Below are 23,731 nucleotides of genomic sequence, written 5' to 3' on the forward strand. Positions count from 1 at the left end.
GAAATGTTCAGTTTATTAAATAAAACTGATCATTAGAGTATTACTTACAGTCCCACAAAATGAATACCAAATCAAGGCCAAATATTGGGTAAACAAGTATGGGATATGAACATAAAATAAATCTGTTATCCAGGCAAATAAAAACATATCTTCAGTCAGCTATTGGGAAGTTCATTCACTATATTGAAGTGGGAGCTTGAAGTCAGACTTCAGAAAGAATTAACAATGGGCCCATATTAACTAAAGAAGATTGAAGCACATGCAATTTTAGAGCATGACAAGCACATGAGGGCTGGCAGGTCTGCACAAAAAATGGTGACCAGACACTTTTCTACCTGCGGAATAGAAGGCAGAGAGAAAAACTTGGTCTCTTCTCTGTGGCATAGGTTAAAGACTCACACCCTGAGATCTGGAAAAATGCAGGTCCTCACTGTTTCCCACACAACATCCTGGAGATGAGAGATTAATTCACCTTCAGATGATCACATCCTGTCTCCCTACATCTGACAGTACAATCAGTAGCAGCCACATAACCAGGAGATTCACATGCTTAAAAGGTTTTCCACAAAATGTCCCAATAGGCATCTTAGCTAATAATATAGAAAATAAAAATGGATAAAGAAATTCAATGAAACATTAAAAAGGGTCAGAACAATATGAATACACAGATTAGATCACATGGTAACGTTGTGTCTCAGAGGTCGCCATCCATATTATTAGTTGCCCCTAGTGCATGGCAACCTGCTGAGTTGATAAGTATTAAATTCCAATAGGCACTGACAAGGACAGGCAAGCTTCACTTAAACCAAAAGCCTTCTGCCTCACCCTCTTCTGAACACATGAGGATATGTTTCTCTGCACTGAGTCAGAAGCACACTCCACTGTCATTACCAACAAGAGTGCAGAGAGAGGATGTCATGTCTTGTTTCTAATTCTCAAAAGCATCCATGTTAATAATTACTAAAACACATACTGTACAGGTGCATTAAGCCCAGAATTAATGCAGTTTCTGTGTGGTTCCATGAGAAGAAACTTCAGGGAAATTCTCAGGGAAGATAAATATCTTTCTTCTTGCTACTTTAGGGGACTCACGCCCACTGTCTGAATGGGCTCAGTTATTTACATGTGGTGGGACACATAACATGAATGTGTCACATCTCACACACACATATATTCACTATCGGGTGTGGTTTCTGAAGCCATCCAATTCTATCTGTGAAATGACAAAAGAAACTACATGGAGTCATTTCTAAGGAAGTCAATGCATTGAGACATTTCCATTAGTGTCCATGTGATCAGCACAGCATTTGTAGCTCAGCCATTTCATTGCTTCATTGTGTCCCATACAAGAGCTCAAAGGATCACCCTGCCCTGGGGATCTGCAACTGTCGCCCTCCATTCTAGGGGAAAACATGTTTTAGACTTTCATTTCATCCCTCTTTGTATGAATTCACTGTGGTGCAACAATGCACTGGGGATGACTGAATGATTCGACAGTGTACAAAGGACTGAGTGTTGCTCTAGTAGACTTTTTGGTAGGTTTGACAAATTTAGAAAGATTTTGTGTGGAGATATTTTATTTGACAGGCAGAGTGGACAGTGAGAGAGACAGAGAGAAAGGTCTTCCTTTTGCTGTTGGTTCACCCTCCAATGGCTGCTGTGGCCAGCACACTATGGCTGGCACACCGAGCTGATCTGAAGCCAGGAGTCAGGTGCTTCTCCTGGTCTCCCATGAGGGTGCAGGGCCCAAGGACTTGGGCCATCCTTCATTGCATCCCTGGGCCATAGAAGAGGGCTGGCCTGGAAGAGGGGTAACTGGGATAGAATCCGGTGCCTTAACGGGGACTAGAACCTGGTGCCACAGGCAAAGGATTATCCGATTGAGCCGCAGCACCAGTATTGTGTGGAGATCAACAAAATGTCCAATTGCCTCATTCCAGATATGAGTTGGAAAGAAGTCAAGGACTAATGTCCACTATTGATGACTCTGTGCTTCCCACACAATCTCTTCATTGCTGTGTATATTATCACTCTCAAGTATGCGGAACCCTGTTGAGAACATTGGCTTATGATTAAGAATCCCATGCATATTCAAAAAGGGTACCATAACTCACCATGTATACTCATCCACACAATGCAGTTACCCATGTAACCAGTCATTAACATCGCATGGTTGATGGAGCCGAAATGGCAGAATAGTGAGGATTTGCACTGATAGTCTGGGAAAAGATAGTTTAATAAAAGTGGAGTTACTGTAGTTTCAGGGAAAGGTTTGAAGAAAACTAATGCAGAGGGAACTCTTCCGGATCTAGCGGATGTGACACAGAGAACCTACGGGGAGAGCAAGGATGCCCATGGCTCGGGAGATCAGCAGGGAGTCTATACATCAGTGCTGGAAGGAAAGGTGAGGCAAACCCTCAGTATACCAAAACATTGGGGGGAAATGGCAGAAACCTAGAGGGAATGAGGCTTGAAGCCCACTGGGGAAAGTTTACCAGGATAACTAGAGGAGAGAGAAAAAAATGGACCAGTACAGACAGGAGTCTCTCTCTCTCTCTCTCTCTCTCTCTCTCCTCTCAAAGGCGAGCAAGAAAAAGGGCAGGTGCCATTTTGGACATACATAAAAGCTGCATCACCCCAGGGCTTCACCCACCCTCAGCCAAGCAGAGAAACCTGACTCTGGGTGGTGGTGGGGGTGGGGGTGAAATAACAGGAGGTTAAGACCTAGTGAATGTGTGGAGCTAATGAACTGAGACTGTGAAAAAAGATACGGTGGGTGAGATAACTCATGGAGTTCATGTGAGTACTCTCCAGAGATGCTACAATTTGGTAACCTTAATAACACAGTGGGAGGCTGCAGGAGAATTTGAGCCCACAATGAGGGCAGCACAGATTCTTTGTGAGGTCCTTGAGAAAGAGCAGATGAGTGTTATACCAACAGAGGTCAGAGATCTGAAGCTGACTATCTTCAATTCCACTCAGATGTGCAGAATTAATACCCATCTGAATTGAGAGAGAGAGATTCACCATGCCTAACCTGCGTGTCACCTTTGGAACACCCTTAACCCTGAAGAACCAAACAGAGTTCTCTGGCCATACTCATCTCAAGCCTCTAAGGCTCCTTCAAAAGCAGACAGTCCACTTAACACAGCCATAGTATAACAAGAAAAAAAAATCACAGCGAGGGAAGAAGAATCCAAAGAAAATCTCCAAAATGCCAAGCAACAAACACAGAAACTGAGGATAAAAGAAAAGGAAGACATTATGATGCCCCTAAATGAACAAGACACCCCAAGCCAAGATTATGAAGATGATGAGATAGAGGAAATGCAAGATATGGATTTCAAAAAATGTATGATATGAACACTTGGAAGTTTTCAAAAACAAATTCTTTAATTACAGAAATCCTCACTGGACAGGATAGAAAATCTCTCTCATGAAAATGAAATCTTAAGGAGGAATCAAAATGAAATGCAGAAAATAATAGAACAGGAAATTGTGATAGTGAAGAGAAATCAAATGGTACAAAGAATTCAATAGATCAAATGACAAACACGTTAGAAAGCCTTAAAAACAGAGTCAGTGAAGTAGAAGAGAGAAAATTGGACTTAGAAGACAGAGTGCAAGAAAGTATGCAGTCAAACCAAAGGAAAGAAAGGAAGTTAGAAATCTAAAAATATAAATATTGTTGGGACTCTACAGAATACTATTAAAAACAAACCACAATTAGGATTCTAGGAGTTTCTGAAGGCATGGTGAAAGAGAAAGGATTTGAAGGCCTTTTTAGTGAGATACAAGCAGAGAACTTCCCGGGTTAGGAGAAGGACAGAGACATCCTAGTACAGGAAGCTCATAGAACCTCTAGTAAACATGACCAAAAGAAATCCTCACCATTACATGTTGTAATCAAACTCACCCCAGTGAAACATAAAGAAAAGATTCTAAAATGTGCAAGAGAGAAACGTCAGATTACTTTCAGAGGATCCCCAATTAGACTCACAGCAGACTTTTCATCAGAATCCCTACAGGCTAGGAGGGAATGGCGAGACATAGCCCAGGTACTAAGAGGAAAAAAAACTGCCAGCCTAGAATATCTTGCAAAGCTCTCATTTGTGCATGAAGGTGAAACAAAGACCTTTCATAGCAAACAGAAATCAAAAGAATTTGTCCCCCACATCCATCCCTTCAAGAGATGCTAAAAGATATATTACACACAGAAACACAGAAAAATGGCCATCAAAATGAAAGAAGGTAAAGGAAGAAAACCTCCCAGTATAAGATCACAGGAAGCTCAAAGCATGGATTAGAAATATATTTGGGAAAATGGCAGGGCAAAGTTACTACTTATCAATAGTCCCATTGAACATTAAAGGCCTTAACTCTCCAGTTAGAAGACAGATTGGCTGAATGGATTAAAGAACAAAACTCATCTATTTGCTGCTTACAAGAAACACATTTTCTAACAAAGAGGCATGCAGACTGAAAGTGATAGGTTGGAAAAAGATATTCCATGCATACAGAAATGAAAAAAGAGCAGGTGTAGCCATCTTAGTATCAGACAATTAAACATTAACACAAAATCTGTTATGAGAGACAAAGAGGGGCACTATATAATGATTAAGGGTTTAATTCAACAGGAAGATATAATGATTATCAATGTATATGCACCTAATTACAGGGCACCAGTTTATTTAAAATATACATTAAGGGACTTAAAGGGTGACTTAGATTCCAAAACAATAGCACTGGAGGATTTCAACCCTCCACTCTCAGAAATAGACAGATGAAATGGAAAAAAGATCATCAAGGAAATAGTAAATTTAACCAACACTATATTCCAAATGGATCTAACAGATATCTAAAGAAGTTTTCATACTATACTTGAAGAATTTAAGGCAATTTTGTACAATAAAAACAGCTGGAGGCATCACAATACCAGATATCAGGACATACTACAGGGCAGTTATAATCAAAACAGCATGGTACTTGTACAGAAACAGATAGATAGACCAATGGAAAAGAATAGAAACACCAGTAATCAACCCAAACACCTACAGCCAAATTCTATTTGATAAAGAATCCAAAACCAATCCCTAGATTAAGGACAATTTATTCAATAAATGGGGCTGGGAAAATTGGATTTCCACATACAGAATCATGAAGGAAGACCCTTACCTTTCACCTTACATAATCCTCTCAACATTGATTAAAGACCTAAATCTATGAACTGACACCATCAAATTATTACAGAACATTGGAGAAACCATGCAAGATATAGCTACCAGCAAAGACTTCTTGGAAAATACCCCAGAAGCACAGGAGTCAAAGCCAAAATTAACATTTTGGATTGCATCCAATTGAGAAGTTTCTATACTGCAAAATGAACAGCCAGGAAAGTGAAGAAACAACTGTCAGAATGGGAAAAACTATTTGCAAACTATATTAATAACCAGAATCTACAAAGAAATCAAGAAACTCCACAACATCAAAGCAAACCACCCACTTAAGACAGGGGCTAAGGACCTAAATAGACAGTTTTCAAAAGAGGAAATCCAAATAGCCAAAAGACACATGAAATAATGTTCAGGATCTCTAGCCATCAGGGAAATGCAAATCAACACCACAATGAGGTTTCACCTCAACCCAGTTGGAATGGTTCACATTCAGAAATCTACCAACCACAGATGCTGGCAATGATCTGGGAAAAAGGGACACTAACCCACTGTTGGTGGAAATGCAAACTGGTAAGCCACTTTGGAAATAAGTCTGAGGATTCCTCAGAACCTGAACATAACCCAACAATACAACCCAGCCATCCCACTCCTTGGAATTTACCCATAGGAAATTAAATTGGCAAACATAAAAGCTGTCTGTATCTTAATGTTTATTGCAGCTGAATTCAAAATAGCAAAGGCCTGGAATCAACCCAAATGTCCATCAACAGTAGACTGGATAAAGAAATTATGGGACATGTACTCTATAGAATACTATATAGCAGTAAAAAAAACACTGAAATCCAGTCGTTTGCAACAAAATGGAGGAATCTGGACACATCATGCTGAATAAATTAAGCCAGTCTCAAATGGACAAATATCATATATTCTTCCTGATCAGTGACAACTAACCAAGCACCAAAAAGGAAGCCTATTAAAGCAAAATGGACACTATGAGAAAGAGTGACTTGATCAGCCCTTGTCCTGATGTTGATGTACAATTTAATACTTTATGCCATTTAGTATTTTTTATTCTACTTAATACTATTGGTTGAACTCTGTAATTAACACACAATTATTCTTAGGTGTTTAAACTTAACTGAAAAATGATCTCTGTTAAATATAAGAGTGAGAATAAGAGAAAAATGAGATGTGCAATTTGGGACATGCTCAAGCTGACTTCCCCCAAATGGTATAATTAGAAATGTGCCAGGGGATTCCAATTCAATCCCATCAAGGTTGCATGTACCAATGCCATCTCACTAGTCCAAGTGATCAATTTCAGGTCACAATTGATCATAATAACATGTCTAAAAATCAAAGGATTACATAAACAAGACTATTGTCCACTAATACTAACTGATAGAATCAAAAAGGGAGAGAAAGATCCAACATGGGAAGCAGGATACACAGCAGACTCATAGAATGGCAGATGTGCTAAACAGCACTCTGGCCTCAGAATCAACCCTTAAGGCATTTGGATCTGGCTGAAGATCACATGAGAGTATTTTAGGCATGGAAAGCCAAGACACTCTGGAAAAAAATAAAAAGGGGGGACCTAAATGAAAGATCTCTGTGATTGAGACCCCAATGAAGAGTACAGGTCATCAAAGAAGGAGGTACCTTTCTCTGAATCAAGGAGAGAACTTCCAATTTGACCATGAGCTTGTCTAAATAAGATTGAAGTCAGTGAACTCAAAAGACTTCCATAGCCTTGGTAACTCATGACTAGAGCATAGGGATATTCCTGATGCCATAAACAAAAGTGTCAATTTGTTAAGTCAACATCAGGAGTCACTGTGCACTTACTCCTCATGTAGAATCTCTGTCCTTAATGGGTTGTCCAATGTGAATTAATGCTATAACTAGTACTCAAACAGTAGTTTACACTTTATGTTCTGTGTGAGTGCAAACTGATGGAATCTTCACTTAATATATACTAAATTGATCTTCTGTAAATAAAGATAATTGTAAATGAATCTTCATGTGAATGGAAGGGGAGAGGGAACAGGAAATGGGAGTGTTTCAGGTGGGAGGAAGTTATGGGGGAGAAGCCATTGTAATCCATAAACTGCACTTTGGAAAATTTTTATTTGCTAAATAAATGTTTAAAAAAATCATTGCATGGTTTCCATGTCAAGAGTTGAAAGAACTGTGTTCTGTATCAAAGATGGATTTCTCAGACTATTATCTCTCAGATTTTACAGGAAACATTCTCAACAGATTTCCTCTACCTCTTTAATTGATAATTTTAAATAATCTTGATTTATGGTACAAAGAGAATGATTGAAAGCTGTACACATTTTTGATCAGTTCATTTGGCTCTTTTCCATGTGTTATATGTCACATCCTACTCATTTTTATGGTTTGACCATGTTAAAGTCAACTGCCTCAGCATTTTGCAAGTAAACTGCACTGTGTTTGCAGGCTCCTCATGATGCGGAATACATTTCTTTAACTCCTCAGTCTTGTGTAAATGAAATTTTTTTTCCTCTAGCTGCTCCTGAGCCTTCAAACTCCCAGCCTTAGTATCCTTTGCTCTTTTCTACTTCTATGAAAATGACATGGGTATTTTGACAGGATTTTCCCTGAGTTAATATATGGCTTTGTGTATTATGTATATTTTAAGACTATTAATATTGCTACTTCATGGTATCATATTCCATTGCATTTATTTGTGTGTACATCTATTTATCTTATGAAGATTTTAGTTTGTATTTCTTTCACTTTCTTGCTTACATTTATTGAGTTTAGTTTCCTCATCATGATCATGCCCTTCATGGTTGTAATTCTTACCTATCAGAAACCTGGTAACAATAAATTACATTCATTAACAAATAGGCCTTCATTCTACAAGATTCACACACCAACTTAAAAAGAAAGGTGAGCAGTACTTATTCAATAAATGCATGAATAATTAAATGAAGAAATAAGCATGTTATAAAACAGAAGGCAAATAGTTGACAGTTTTATTAGATCAAGAAAAAAAGGAATAAGATAGGTAAGAATGTGACATTTTGTAGAATTCTAGAATAATCTTTGAATGGTAGCAGTTATGGTGGGGAAGGAGTCTGACTTCCATGGGCCAAGAATAACTGAGAGATGGAGGATCTAGAATTTGTGGAGGTGGACAGCTGAGCCTCTTGTCTCCTGGACTACATTCAACATCTCTCTAATATAGTGATGATTCAGAGAACATTTATGCCTGAGAATATTTTTACCAAGCTGTCATCCTTGACTGAGCTGGAGGTTTAAATTCTATATAAAATATTATAATGATAGCATTGTAGGCATAATACTTAGGGTAACTACTCAAAAACACATAGACCAACAGAGAAATTAATGGTATCACATTCTTCACATAAACACATGTTGTCACATGGACATGATTTATGTTTAATCCATTTCTAAGATTCTGAATCCAGTTGGGGGTGGGGATTCCATTGCTGAAGGACTGACTGCATTAGGAATACAACCCTGTTTGTTATAGAAAACACTTGAAATTTCACTAGGATATCCCCACTCTGGCAACACAAAATAAAATAATGACCATTGCCTGAGATCCTCCATAAAGGGATGTTAAAATTTAATTGGTATAAAAGTGACAAAGGAAAATATGTATGGTCTCTACAAAGGATGAGTGTGTCAGTCATAATCTCTTGAATTATAGTGCATTGAAGTATGATAATTATTCTGATAATACATACATACATTTAGATTATGTTTGGTGTTTATCTATAATGCATTTCAGTCATCATCTCTTTCTGTACTTCTATTCATTAGTTTTGATCCTTTTATTCATTCAACTGTTACATGAATGAATAAACCACACTAGAAAACAATTAGTTTTTTATACAATTGTTGGATAAAGATTTATTAATTTATTTTAAAAACAGAGTTTCAGCAAAGTAGAGGGAAAGCCAAAGAAAGAGAAGTCTTCCATCTGCTGCTTCACTCCCCAAATGGCCACAATGGCTGGAGTTAGGCAGATCTGAAGCCAGGAGTCAGGAGCTTCATCTGGGTCTCCCATGTGGATGCAGGAGCCCAAGCATTGGGACCTTCTTTCACTGCTATCCCAGGCAGCATAGCCAAGTGATCTAACCAATCCCATTTTTATTTCCAAACTTCAAGTTCTATTTTAGGAGAGACTTGGCTTTTCTTAAGTGGTCATAGCCTCCTGTGCTCAAGTGGGAGGAATTCTCCTTCCACATGGAAACAATGGGGAAGTGGTTGATCCTGTTATCAGTATTCTGCAATGTTGTTAAAAGGGTGTCTGAAATGTCCTTGTGTATTTTTTTTTTTGCTGTGAATTCTCATAATTTAGAAAGGGAACATGGATTTAAATGCCTACTTTTTTTCCAAAGACACTTTTTATTTTAGGAATACAAACTTTATTTATTTCATAAGTACAACTTTAGGAATCTAGTGATTCTTCACACCATACCTGCCCTCTCACCCACAGTCCCAGCCCTCCTTTTCATTCTCCCATTCCCAGTCCCATTCTGCAATAACATTCATTTCCAGTTAACTTTATACACAGAAGAGAAACTGTATATTAAGTAAAGAATTCAACAATTTGCAAAAAAAATACTTTTCCTCAACAGTCAAGACAATGGATATTCATATCTTCCACTTAATATGCTAAAATGAAATAAATCATTGAGAACATGTTTATTAGATAATGCTCATAATAAAACTCACTGAGGACAGAGTTCTTACATGGGAATTTAGGTCACAGTGACTCTTGTGGTTAATTTAACAATTATAACACTCTTATTTTTGATGCCAGTGATCACCCCAGGCACTTGACATGAGATGCCTAGGGTATGAAAGCATTGTTTAAGATTTATAGATTTTATTTGAAAGACAGAGTTACAAAGAGGTAGAATCAGAGAGTGAGAGTTCTATCCAATGGTTCACTGCCCAGATGGCTGCAATGGCTTGCACTATGCCCGTCTAAAGCCTGGAGCCAGGAGCTTCTTCCAGATCTCCCACATGGTGCAGGGGCTCAAGGACTTGGGCAATCTCCTACTGCTTTTCCAGGCCGTAGCATATAGCTGGATTGGAAGTGGAGCAGCTGAGAAAAGCTGGCACCCATATGGGATTCCAGCACTTCAGGCAGTAGCTTTCCATGCTACAACACAGTGCCTGCCTTATGGAAGATTTTAAATCCACAAACTGTCTCAGGATTTAGACAAGGCCAAAAGCAAAGTAGAAGTTCTCTCCTCCTTTCAGAGGAAAGTACCTCCTTCTTTGATGACCTTTTCATTCCAAAGGGGTTTCACCCATGGAGGTTCTTCATGTAGGACATTTTTGGCCACAATTTCTTGGCTTTCCAAACCTGAAATGTTTTCATGGACATTTTAGCCAGACCAGAATACCTTGAAGGCTGATTTGATGGTGAAAGTGCTACTTAAAGTGATTATCTGTGGTGGAATGAGAAGGCCATGCCAAGGCGGCCACTGGCAAGTGAGCATTAGTTACTCAGGAATGGCTTTGAAACCCACCTGGCAATGGAGCCTGCCTGGCAACAGGCTGTGACTGGTTGAGGCATAGACCACCCCTTGACTGGATTGGCAGGTCTTGGCTATATAACATGTTGTACCAACTGAAATAAACGAGTCTGTAGGCTGCTTGCCTCAAAATCGCTTTCACCAGAATCCTGGGGTCTGTGTGATGACTCCACACCTTCTGCCCCCACCATGCTCCTCCTCTCAGAAATGAATCCACCACAACATTGTTGAGAAATCAATTGCAACAATTATCATTCTATGAGTCTGCTGTGTGGACTGCTTCCCATGTTAGAACACTCTCTCCTTTTAAATTCCATCTATTATTATTACCAGATGCTTAATCCTATTTATATGATCACTTTAATTCTTAATCCTATTCATATTGTTATTTTAACACTTAATATTTTACCACCCAGCCTAAAGGGATTTGAGGTCCCATGAATGCCTACCTCTTTGATGGTGGTGCTGATAGTGTGATGTATGCTATGTCCAAAGTCAGCAACATACATGCATGAAACATGTTAAGTTTGTATACTATACCTCAGGAAAGCTTGAAAAAGCCATAACATTTTCTTCCCTGTGCTTACAAATTTTGTCTCTTGTGAAAAATTCTGTCTTGTGACATTGCAGGGAAAATGTGTGACCAAATATGAAAATATTTTAAAAAGCTTTATTTATTTGAAAGGCATTTTTTTTCACCTTTTTACCTCCCTTCCCCAGCCCAGTGCCCAGAGCTTGCCACAGGTCCACCGCAAGCCAGGCTGCAAGGTGCACAGACATCTCCTCTAACACTGATGTACTGGTAGACCTCTGCCCCCACACAAGCTGCAGAGATGCTGACATCAAGACCATGGAAACCTGCCCCTTCCAGGATTCCTCCATCTCTGACCTCACCCTCCACTGGGCAAGGGGGATACTGAGGGTGTGGGATGGCTGTGGAGAAATGCTGTGTGTACTCACATCTGTCACAGGTGCTGAAGAGAGAAATAGTGGAAGTGATGAATTTGGAGTGTCAATGATTCCCAGTGTCCCCTACTGTCAATGGGATGAGAGTTGTGGGTGACACCATTGTAAATACACAGAATCCAAGTGTAGATACTTGGACATTATAGTTGATGAAAATCAAAATTGAAGTACTGTGTCTTGTTAGAGTTCTTGCAGGCATTGAAGGTGGACTAGGACAGTTCAGAATTGTCAAGTTAATCTGCGGCCTGTAACTCTTGTGAAACACCAGGTGTGTACACCGGGTGTGTGTGATGAACTGAAGTTTCTTGTGCAGTCCTTCTCTGTATGAAACATACCCTAAACTTAGAATTCAGAATGAAGGACTTTCATCCGGATTATGTTGGGGGCTCAATCATTGGAGTTCTTGGTTTGAATAAAATTGCAAATAATCATATCCATGTGTTTTGCATTTATTTTTTCTGTTTCTTAGAAATGCAGATTATAAAAAAAGTGAAGCAGAAACAGAGAAAGAGGGAGATTTTTCAAACAATGCTTCACTTTTTTAAATGGCCTCAATATTTAGAGGCCAGTTCCATCTGTATCACCCACATGGGTGGCAGTGACACAAGCACTTGGGCCACCTTCCACTGCCTTCCCAGCAGTGTTTGCAGGAAGTTAGATCAGAAGTGCAGCAATATGGGTTTCAAAGACACTCAGATGGGGTGCTGGCATCCATGTGGGTGGCAATGGCCACTGTACCAGCAAACTGGCCCTTGTTGATTTTGGTTCATGTGTTCACTCTCACAGTTTTAAAGGCATATTTTAGCAATGTCATTGAGCAAGTCTGCAGGATGCCATGCCTACACTGAATGGATGGGAGGGTCTTCCATGTCAGTGTAGGGGCAGAAGCAACCATGGAGGCCATCTTATGATGCTTTTCCAGGCACATTATCAGGGGACTGGATGGGAAATGGAGCATTCAAAATTCAAACCTCCGTTCTGATGTGCAATGCTGGCAATGCAGGTTGCTGCTTAACAAGCTGTGCCACAATGCTGGCTCCAAATATGTTGTATTTCCATACATGTAGACACTGAACATGATGAAAAAATGCTAACTATTATATCCACCACCACAAATATGTATGCTTTAAGGGACCAGCACTGTGGTGATGTGGGTTAAATCCTTGGCCTAAGCACCACATACCATTTGGTTGCCAGTTCAATGCCAGCTACTTGACTTCTTGTCCAGCTCTCTGCTATGGCCTGGGAAAGCAGTTGAGGGTGGCCCAGGTCCTTGGGCTCCTGGACCCCTGTGAGAGACCTGGAGGCATCTCCTGGCTCCTAGCTTCAGATTGGCTCAACCCTGACCATTACAGACTTTTAGGGAGTGAACCAGTGGATGGAAGACCTTTCTCTCTGTCTCTCCTTCTCATTGTCTGTAACTACTTCTCAAAGAAATAAAAAATAAAAAAATTCATTTTTGTTATGCCACTTTCACCTCAATAAAAAAGAATATTCTCTCAAGCTTAGCATTGAGAAGAGAAAACCAAAAGCCAAAACCATATCAAAAGGAAGAAAATGAACAGAATAACAGATGTGTTTAGATCCAGTCCTATGTTCATGAAATTTTTGTGTGTGACAAAGATAGCAGCATTTCAAATTGTAAAGCAAGAATGATATTTCAAATTGTTTATGTGTTTAATTGAAAGGCAGAGTTACACAGAGAGAGATATAGGGAGGGGCATAGAGAGAGATCATCCATACTCTGGTTCACACCCCATATGGCTGCAATGGTCAGGGCTGGGCCATATCAAAGCCAGAAGCCAGGAACTCCACCAAGGTCTCACATGTAGAAGCATTCAGGCCAGCTTCTACTGCTTTGCCAGGTGCACTAGCAGAAAGCTGGATTGGAAGAGAAGTGACCAGATAAAAAAGTGTTCAGTATATGATGACAACATTTCAGGTGACAGCTTAACCCACTGTGCCACAATGGCAGCCCTCTCACCAATATTTTAGGGCCTTTTATAGGTATTCCAGGGATGTTTCCATGGAGAAAAGCTACTGTGCTGAATTGGCTGGCAAGTAGTGACCACAAAGAAGGACAGGAGACTGGACTTTGGCCAATGAACATGAATTCAGAATAAGCAAAGAAGGACCAGAATCACCCAAATGCTGATGAGATGGTACATGGGTTTTTACAATGCCATCTGTCCATATATTGTATATGACTTATCCACAAATGGTAAGAAGTATGCCTACTATAGTAGGGATAATCGCCTCAATCTGATGAAAGGAGCTGACCACAAAGTTCTAATTCATGGGCACAGCAATGAAACCAAAATTGACAAATGGGATTACATCAAATTGAAAAGTCTCTGCTGCAAAAGAAACAATCAGCAAACAGAAGAGACAGCAGACAGAATGGGAGAAATTATTTCTAAACTATAGAACTGATAAAAGATTAATGACCAGAATACATAAATAACTCAAGAACCTCAACAACAACAAAACAAACAACCCAGTGAAGAAATGGGCAAGGGGCGTAGAGATTTTTCAAAAGAGGAAATCCAAATGGCCAACAGCACATGAAAAATATGCTCAGGTTCATTAGCCATCAGAGAAATGAAAATTAAAACCACAATGAGGTTTCACTTCACCCCTGTTATGATGGCTTTTATGAAGAAATCAGCTAAGAACAAATGCTGGTGAGAATGTGGGGGAAAAGGTACCCTAATTCACTGTTGTTGGGAATGCAAGCTGGTAAAGCCACTATGGAAGACAGTGTGGTGAAACAGTTTATACCAGTAATAAAGTGGAAAAAATGAATGTCTTGCTGTAGAGTATTACGTAAAATTAATACAGTAGACATAAAGACAAATAACAAGATTTTCCTTTATAAGTGGGAGCTAAGATTTTTAAAATAGTCACAAGATGAAAATTTTAAAAAAGAACTTTGAGATGCGAGGACTTTGAACAGCTCTTGTCTCAATTGTTGAGAAAGATTGTTTTTCATACTGTTTGTTGAATTCTTGATTTATAATAAATTTAATCTTATATGTATAAAGTTAATTGAACATAGATCTTAGTGTAAAATAATTAGGCAATAGTGCTGCTCGTCACAGGGTAGCAGGTCCAAAGGAGCTCCTCAGGGCCAGCCTGGGGAGCTCAGGGGCCAAGTGGGATGATGAGTGTTGGTGGCAAAGGAAGCACACCAGAGCCAGGAGATCAGTCAATGCCCAGGGCGCAGCTGGATTCTCCACTTTATTGGGAGGGGAAGAGCTTTCATAGACACAGAAAGGGGGCTGTCCAGGGCACAAACTGTCCAGGGTCAACCAACTGAATGGTAAGGCAGGACACAAGCCAGGCACGCCCTCAAAGTCCTATCACAGCCGAGGACACATACTGTTCATGAATAAGGAAGTCCTGTCAGGCTAGGTACCTTCCCTAGGGGCCATCTTGGATTGGAGGAAACATAGAGTCACTGGGATGCAGAAGTGCAGCAAACTCGAGCAAAGGCTTAGAGGCCTTGTTGAGTGAAGGCTTAGCAACTTTGTTTCCTTTTTGATTGGAGCCCCCTGCATCTCCCCCTTTTATTTTGAGGATAACTCTGCCTGACTTAGGTTGTCCCCCTGTCAGGAATCAGAAGTTGCCCATCATTGGAGAGCCAGTGTCGAGAGCCCGACCATCATGTCTTAGGTCGACCAATCCTGGGGGATCTTACCCGTCATTGGCTACCAGTCCCTTCTTTAGGAGATGAGGTGGTGAGAGGAGAGGTTTGGCTAGTAACCCAGGGGGGTATCCTGTTGACTAACAAGGAAGGGCCTGTTACCTGACTTGCAGCTGGCTGACATGGATTGAATGAAGCTGTTTTCTAACAAAGGGAACCTAAGGTGTTAACCACACAAGGGCCAATGAGCAGAAGCACAATTATGGCAGTAATTGGACCAAACAATGGCAGGAGTTAGGGCAGCCACCCTCTTCATATCCCTCCACAGCCATTATAAGAGTCCACTAGGTGGCCGGCACCACGGCTCATTAGGCTAATCCTCCGCCTTGCGGCGCCGGCACACCGGGTTCTAGTCCCGGTCGTGGAGCCGGATTCTGTCCCAGTTGCCCCTCTTCCAGGCCAGCTCTCTGCTGTGGCCAGGGAGTGCAGTGGAGGATGGCCCAAGTACTTGGGCCCTGCACCCCATGGGAGACAAGGAGAAGCACCTGGCTCCTGCCATCGGATCACGTGGTGCGCCGGCCGCAGCGTGCCAGCCGTGGCGGCCATTGGAGGGTGATCCAACGGCAAAAGGAAGACCTTTCTCTCTGTCTCTCTCTCACTGTCCACTCTGCCTGTCAAAAAAAAAAAAAAGAGTCCACTAGGTGTCACTGGCAACTTTCAAGGCTGTCTTGAACTTGTTTAATTTGATCTTGGAGGAATCTAGATTGGTTAACAAAAAAGCAGCACTCCTCCTTGAGGAAGACACAAAGGCCTCTCTCTTTTTCATTAGTAAATCCAATCCTCTTCTATTTTGTAGGATTACTGAAGCCAGGGTGGAGATATGTTCCTGTAGGACTCTAAGTAATTGGGTTACTTCTCACAGGTCAGCTCCCCAAAAACCTGAGGATGTAATCGATTGTTGAGATAAAAGGCAGAGGAGCTCCCAGCCACACCAGTAACCACACCAGTGGTAACACCCAACCCCACAAGCAAGGGGATAAGGGCCAGCACCTGGGCTATCCGGGCTTTTCCAGTAAGGGGAATCGGAAGTGGCTCAGTAGCCAAGGCAATTTCAACCTGTGGAAGCAATAAGACAGGGGAGCAGGTTTGATTGCCTCTCATGGTAAGGATTAATAGATGCTGGCATAGGAAGGAAGCATTTCCAGGTGTGCAATAAGACTGATTAGGCAGTAGAGTTGTATTATCTGTCTTTGGGATGATTGTTGATGGGCCCCCTGCCCAAGGGACAGGGGATTTGTCAGGGGGGTGTGGGACAAGAGAGTTAGCATTTAACTCAATGCCAATGAGCATAATAGGGGGTCTCCTTTGGTGAGGTATGCATAGCCAACAGCCTTGCTGGACAGGTAACGCGGAGGTGTTAAGTAGCTGGTATGTAAGGTTAAGCATTTCTAGTAAGGTCAAAAAGGTTATTGACTGATATGGCTATTTTCCTTTTCCATGTTACTGATTAGCTGGGATGTAGTTTTTACTTGTTGAAGCACTTCCTCATCAAGGGAGGAAGTAGGAGCAGGGATCCATACCTTTATTATTTGAATGAGGCCATATTGGTCTCATCCTATCCTGTCCACTCCAATTCCTGCATCCTCTCATGACAGCCATTTAGGATGATCAGAATTTCTTATCTTATACTTTACTGGGGTGAAAGCTCCTCTTTTACAGGAGCTCCAGTTTGGGTGGAGTAGCTCCAAAGGACTCTTAAGCAACCCTGTGTGTGAATGTGGGCAGCTCCAGTATTGGCAATACCCTTCCTGGCTATTCACACAGTCTCCCTTTTGTAATGTTTTCCAGCATATGTATTTATAGTTAGTTGCATAAGTTTTTTCCCAATCTGCACAGGACCCCCACCTGGTGGTTGGTTGGCAAGCATCAAAGTAAAGCTCAACTTCCTTTGAGGTACATTCGGAGGTGTTGAGGACTATTGGAGGATTGAACCCAATAGCCAAGAACCAAAATTCCCAGTGTCCCCCCCGATGACGTCTCACCGGGGGACAGTTCCAAAGCAGAGCTGGGAGGACCATCCCTGAAACAGGTAACCACTGGTGTCTCATCATTCCTGGGAAAGAGAGAGAGAGACAAGGCCTCAAGAGGGCTGGGCTCTTGAGTTAAGGTTATTAAGGTCAGTGGGGGGGAGGTGTTTGAGGTCTCTGGCTGGGACCCAGATGGGCTTGTCTTCATTTTGGAGGAAGATGCATCCAAAGCCTCTGCCTGCCATTAGGAGGGGATCAGGGCCCCTCCAGGCTCCCATGAGGGGGTCTATCCACCAGACCTTAACAGTAGAGTACTTAAGAGTAGTTGTCCAGTGTCACTGGAAACGAGTGAGCTTGTCAGATTTTGAAAAATTTAAAATATTTAAGGTGCATAATGCCATCTTTTGCTAGTCATGAGGGGGTATTGCCCACCCTTTTTGTTTTAGAAGTTGGGCCTTATGGTTGCCTGGCCCAAAAGTTATAAGGGATACCAGTGACATGTTTAATTTCACAATGCTTTAGAAAGGTAGCAAATGAGGCACTGGTAAAACAAGGTCCGTTATCAGTTTTAATTTGTTTAGGAATGCCAAGAACCACAAGCATTGTAATAAATGATTGTTAGCATATTTAGCCTTTTTGCCTGTGTGAGCTGTAGGCAAGCAGGTGTGAGAAAAGGAGTCAACAGTTACAAAAATATACTTAAGCTTTCCAAAAGAAATGAAATGGGTGACATCAGTTTGCCAGAGGTGGTTGGGTGCCAGTCCACGAGGGTTGACCTGGGCCCCTGTAAGGGAGGTAGCTGTAAGAATGGAGAGCAGGACTTACCAGTTCATATGAGTTTCTTTAATTCTTTAATTGGGAAATGGGCTTATCAATGTAACCCCTTCCAATTGATGTGAGTAAGGTCATGAAAGGAGATAGCCTCATCTTGTCTAAAGTAGCACAGGGATGAGGACCCTAATGAATCCGCAATGGTATTACCTTGAGACAAAATGCCCGGGAGATGTTGATGTCCCTGGAAGTGTTGTAAAAATATAGGCTTAGTCCTTGAATTTAGAAAATCTCTGGTTTCAATCATTAAAGGAGAGATAGGGTTATCATCAAGTTTAATGTGTGACCAAGTGAGGTTGGGGAGTAGATTGGCCACATAAAGACTGTCAATAAACAGGTTAAAAGGTCCCTATATTGGAGAAGGCCTGGAGAAGGTGGGGAGGGAGGATGAAGGTGTTTCTGGTGTCTGGTGTGGGAGGGGGCCGGGGAGAGGAGAATGAGGGGGTTCCGGGGTGCTGGCTCTGAAATCTGGGGCAGCTCCAACTTTCCCTTCCTGTCAACCCCAACTGTGTGCGGTAGGGCTTATCCCTGGTGTCCAAGGCAGGAACGGCTGAGACAACCATAGACTTAACCCTGGAGCGTGAGAGTCCGGGAGTGGGCGTTTCACTTCCCCTGCATCCCGGGAGCCCCTGAGGCAATGGCCTTTGACCTTTGAAATGTGTGCAGTTTCTGCTTCACCAGCCTCAGGAAAAAAACTGCAGAGGAAACGCTTCCAGATCTAGTGGATGTGACACAGAGGACCTACAGGGAGACTACCACATGGAAAACCAACCACGGGAGCCGAGCCGCAGAATCTTGCCAACGCGGGAACGAATGGAAGGTAAGACAAAGACGTCAGAAACCTGAGACAGTGGGGAGAAAAGCAGAGGACTCTCTCTTCACTCACCAAGCAAAACAAAGAGCAGGCACCAGTTTACATATGTAAAGCGGCAACAAGTAGTACACAAACTCAGTAACTTTGGAACTTTGGTGAAACTTGAGAACACATTGAGGGCTGCATAAACTCTTTGTGTGGTCCCAGGGGTAGATCAAACGAATACTCACAGAGGCCAGATTTCAACTACCCTCAATTCCACTCACCTGTGCCGAATAACTTCCCAACTGAGTCAAAAAAAAGAGAGAAAGAGAGAGCAATCCAGCAAGGAGCAAGGGAGAGAACACTCTGGGTGAGTCACTTTTTGCACAGCATTAAACCTGAAGAAACAAGTGGAGCTCTCTGGCCACACCCATCACAGCCTCTAAGGATCCATCAAAGCAGACAGCACATTTAGAGACATAGTATAACCAGAAAAATCACCACAGCCAAAAAAAAAAAAAAAACAAAACATAAATTATCTCCAACATGCCAAACAACAAACGTAGAAACTGAGGTAACAAGAGCAAGGAAGACACTATGACGCCCCCAAATGAACAAGACACCCCAATGCAAGATTATGAAGATGAAGAGATAGAGGAAATGCAAGAAGCAGATTTCAAAAAATTGATAAGGACATTAAGAAGTTCTCAAAAACAAATTCTTGACTACAGAAATCCTTAATGGACAAGATAGAATATCTCTCTCGTGAAAATGAAATATTGAGGAGGAATCAAAATGAAATGAAACAACTACTAGAACATGAAACTGTGATAGTGACAAGAAACCATAATGAAATGAAGAACTCAATAGATCAAATGACAAACACATTAGAGAGCCTTAAAAACAGAATGGGTGAAGCAGAAGAGAGAATATCGGACTTAGAAGACAGAGAACAGGAAAGGAAACATCAAATCAAAGAAAAAAGGAAGAAATTAGAAATCTAAAAAATACTGTAAGGAATCTACAGGATACTATTAAAAAACCTAACATTCGGGTTCTAGGAGTTCCTGAAGGCATAGAGATGGAGAAAGGATTAGAAGGCCTTTTTAGTGAGACACTAGCAGAAAATTTCCCAGGTTTGGAGAAGGACAGAGACATTCTAGCACAGGAAGCTCATAGAACCCCTAATAAACATGACCAAAAGAGATCCTCACCACAACACGTCATAATCAGTGAAACACAAAGAAAAGATCCTAAAATGTGCAAGAGAGAAACGCCAGATTACTCTCAGAGGATCTCCAATTAGACTCACAGCTGACTTCTCATCAGAAACCCTACAAGCTAGGAGAGAATGGCGAGATATAGCTCAGGTACTAAGAGAGAAAAACTGCCAGCCCAGAATACTATATCCTGCAAAGCTCTCATTTGTGAATGAAGGTGAAATAAAGACCTTTCACAGCAAACAGAAATTGAAAAAATTTGTTGCCACTCGTCCAGCCCTGCAAAAGATGCTTAAAGATGTGTTGCATACAGAAACACAGAAACATGGTCACCAATATGAAAGAAGGTAAAGGAAGGAAACCACACAGCAAAAGCTCACAGGAATCTCAAACCCTATATTAGAAAAAATCTTTGGCAAACGACAGGGCAAAGTTACTCCTTCTCAATAGTCACATTGAATGTAACTGGCTTGAACTGTCCAGTTAAAAGACACCGATTGGCTGATTGGGTTAAGGGGCAAATCCATCTTTTTGCTGCTTACAAGAAACTCATCTTTCCAACAATGATGCATACAGACTGAAAGTGAAAGGCTGGAAAAAGATATACCATGCCAATAGAAATGAAAAAAGAGCAGGCGTAGCCATCTTAATATTGGACAACATAAAATTTACCACAAAAACTGTTAGGAGAGACAAAGAAGGGCACTATATAATGACTAAGGGATCCATTCAACAGGAAGATATAACGATTATCAATGTATATGCACCTAATTACAGGGCACCAGCTTATTTAAAAGATTTTTAAGGGACTTAAAGGGAGACTGAGACCCCAATACAATAGTACTGGGGGACTTCAATACTCCACTCTCAGAGATAGATCAGCAGGACAGAAGATCAACAAGGCGACAGCAGATTTAAATGACAGTATAGCCCAAATGGATCTAACAGATATCTACAGAACATTTCATCCTACATCTAAGGACTTTACATTCTTCTCAGCAGTACATGGAACCTTCTCTAGGATTGACCACATACTAGGCCATAAAGCAAGTCTCAGCAAATTCAAGAGAATTAGAATCATACCATGTAGCTTCTCAGACCACAAAGAAATGAAATTGGAAATTAGCAATGTGGGAATCCCTAGAGCACATGTAAACACATGGAGATTGAACAACATGTTCCTGAATGAACAATGGGTCATAGAAGAAATTAAAAGAGAATTCAAAAATTTTCTGGAAGTAAATGAGGATAAAAGCACAACATACCAAAACCCATGGGATACAACAAAAGCAGTGTTAAGAGGAAAGTTTATATCAATAGGTGCTTATGAGAGCACTTCCTCTTGAAGTGTCCCTCCTGTCCACAGCCAAATCAGCTCTTTCCCCTACTGGGGGAGGCCTGCTGGAGTGCACACATGAGTGTCCAGGTTCTCCTTTTGGGAGGCTTTTAGTAAGGACGCCATGGTCTGATTTTGATGAGACATGGTTCCCACATACTTGGTGACAACAACCCACTTGCCCCATGTTTCTGTCCTTTAAACCAGCACAGGCCAGTTTATGATCAGTAGTCAAGCCCTGCCATACTAACATCTTTACAAACTTATCCCTTAAGGGCCCTGGGGGAAACTTCCTTTGTAGACTCTTTTCCACCCTGTCTATGAAAGTAGCTAAATCCTCAGAATTTTTCTGTGTGATACCATAAACTGGGGGCTCAGCGGGGTACTCTTCAAGTTTCTTCCAGGCAGCCATGCCCAGAGCATGAACCTGCTCTTGGTAGGGGGCGGGAATAGTCACTTGCAGTATTAGAATAGTCACTTGTGGAGTATTGATTTCCCATGCTGGAAAGCATCCCATAAGTGATGGCAACAGGTGGGTTGGCAGCCTGATTTCTCTTGGCTTGGGTATGGCACTCATCATTAAAGAAGGTGCACCACTTGATAAACAAGGACCCCAGAAGAACCGCCTTAGCTAAATTCTTCCAATCTTGGGTGGTGCAGTTTTGGTGAATAAGGCCCTGAAGGATCGATTCTGCCCACAGAGAGTTTGGGTCATCCTTGGAGACTGCCTTTTTTAGTTTCTTTAGATCATTGGCCTCCCAAGGGTACCAGGCAGCTGGTCTATTGCCTCCAGGGTTCATGTTCACTAGGAAGAGGAGGCTCGTTTCAGGCCCCGAGAAGGGGGGGTTCTCTTGTGCCTGCCATTGGTTTTGCCTCAAGGTCAGATGGGGAGTTGCAGAAGGAGTCCAAAAAGGATTGGAGGAAGAAGGGGCACCAGGAGATGTTGGTTGTGGCTCATTTCCGGGTGGCTTTGGACCAAACCAAAGGGATCAAGAGAGGATTCTTAGCCTATCTCCTACAAGGGCTCCACTTTCCCCTCATTGGAACACTTGTTCAGGCTCTCTCTTTGAGAAGGGGGGCTTGCTAGGAGGAGTCTTCTCTTTACCCTGAGTTTGGGTAGGGCAAGTTGGAAAACAGCTCTTAAGAGCAGCAATGGTGGGAAATGCTCCAAGAGGTGGAATCTCACCCCTGTCGACCTATGCTTTATGCAAAAGTTGCTCTGCCCTGTCCCACATCTCCCAATCAAATAAATTGGCCTCTGGGAGACAAGGGGCCACCATAATGAGGGCCCTCCATGTGTGAAGGGCCCGGCTATCAGAGAGTTCCAACCCCTTACTCTTAAGTAGGACTTTAAGGGTATCAAGGGAGGGATCGAGTTTGGAATTGTGCTGTGCCATATCTTATGGGTTGCATGTAGTCCAATTAGCCCATCAGTGACTTCATGAGTCCTCACATGGGGCACCAGTTGCTGCCAATTAGCCCATCAGTGACTTTGTGAGTCCTCACATGGGACATCAGTTGCTGCTTATCATGGGGAAGCAGGTCCAAAGGAGCTCCTCAGGGCCAGCTGGGGGAGCTCAGGGGCCAAGCGGGATTATGAGTGTCAGCAGCAAAGAAACCACACCAGAGCCGGGAGATCAGTCAATCTCCGGGGCAGAGCCAGGTTCTCAACTTTATTGGGAGGGGAACAGCTTTTATAGACACAGAAAGTGGGCTGTCCAGGGCACAAGGAAACTGAGCCAATCAGCTGAAAGGTAAGGCAGGCCAGGAGTGGTGCATGCCCTCAAGAGCCTATCACAGCCAAGGACACATACTGTTCACGAATATGGAATCTCGTGTTAGGCTAGGTGACTTTTCCTGGAGCCATTTTGGATTGTTGGAAACACTGAGTCACTGGGATGCTGAAGTGCAGCAAACTCAAGCAAAGGCTTAGCCACCTTGTCAAATGACGGCTTAGCAACTTTGTTTCCTTTTTGATTGGAACCCTCTGCAGAATAGGAGAGGAAGGAGGAAGAAGGGTTGGAGTGCAGGTGTAAGGGTTGGTAGGTTGGGAGAAATCACTATGTTCCTAAAGTTGTATTTATGAAATGCATGAAGTTTATATAACTTAAATAAAAGCGTTCTGGAGAAATAAAAGAAAAAAATCCATTTTGGCTGTAAAAAAAGAAATTTTAGGAAAGAAA

The sequence above is a fragment of the Lepus europaeus genome, chromosome Y, assembly GCF_033115175.1.
Source record: "Lepus europaeus isolate LE1 chromosome Y, mLepTim1.pri, whole genome shotgun sequence".
Lineage (NCBI taxonomy): Eukaryota > Metazoa > Chordata > Mammalia > Lagomorpha > Leporidae > Lepus > Lepus europaeus.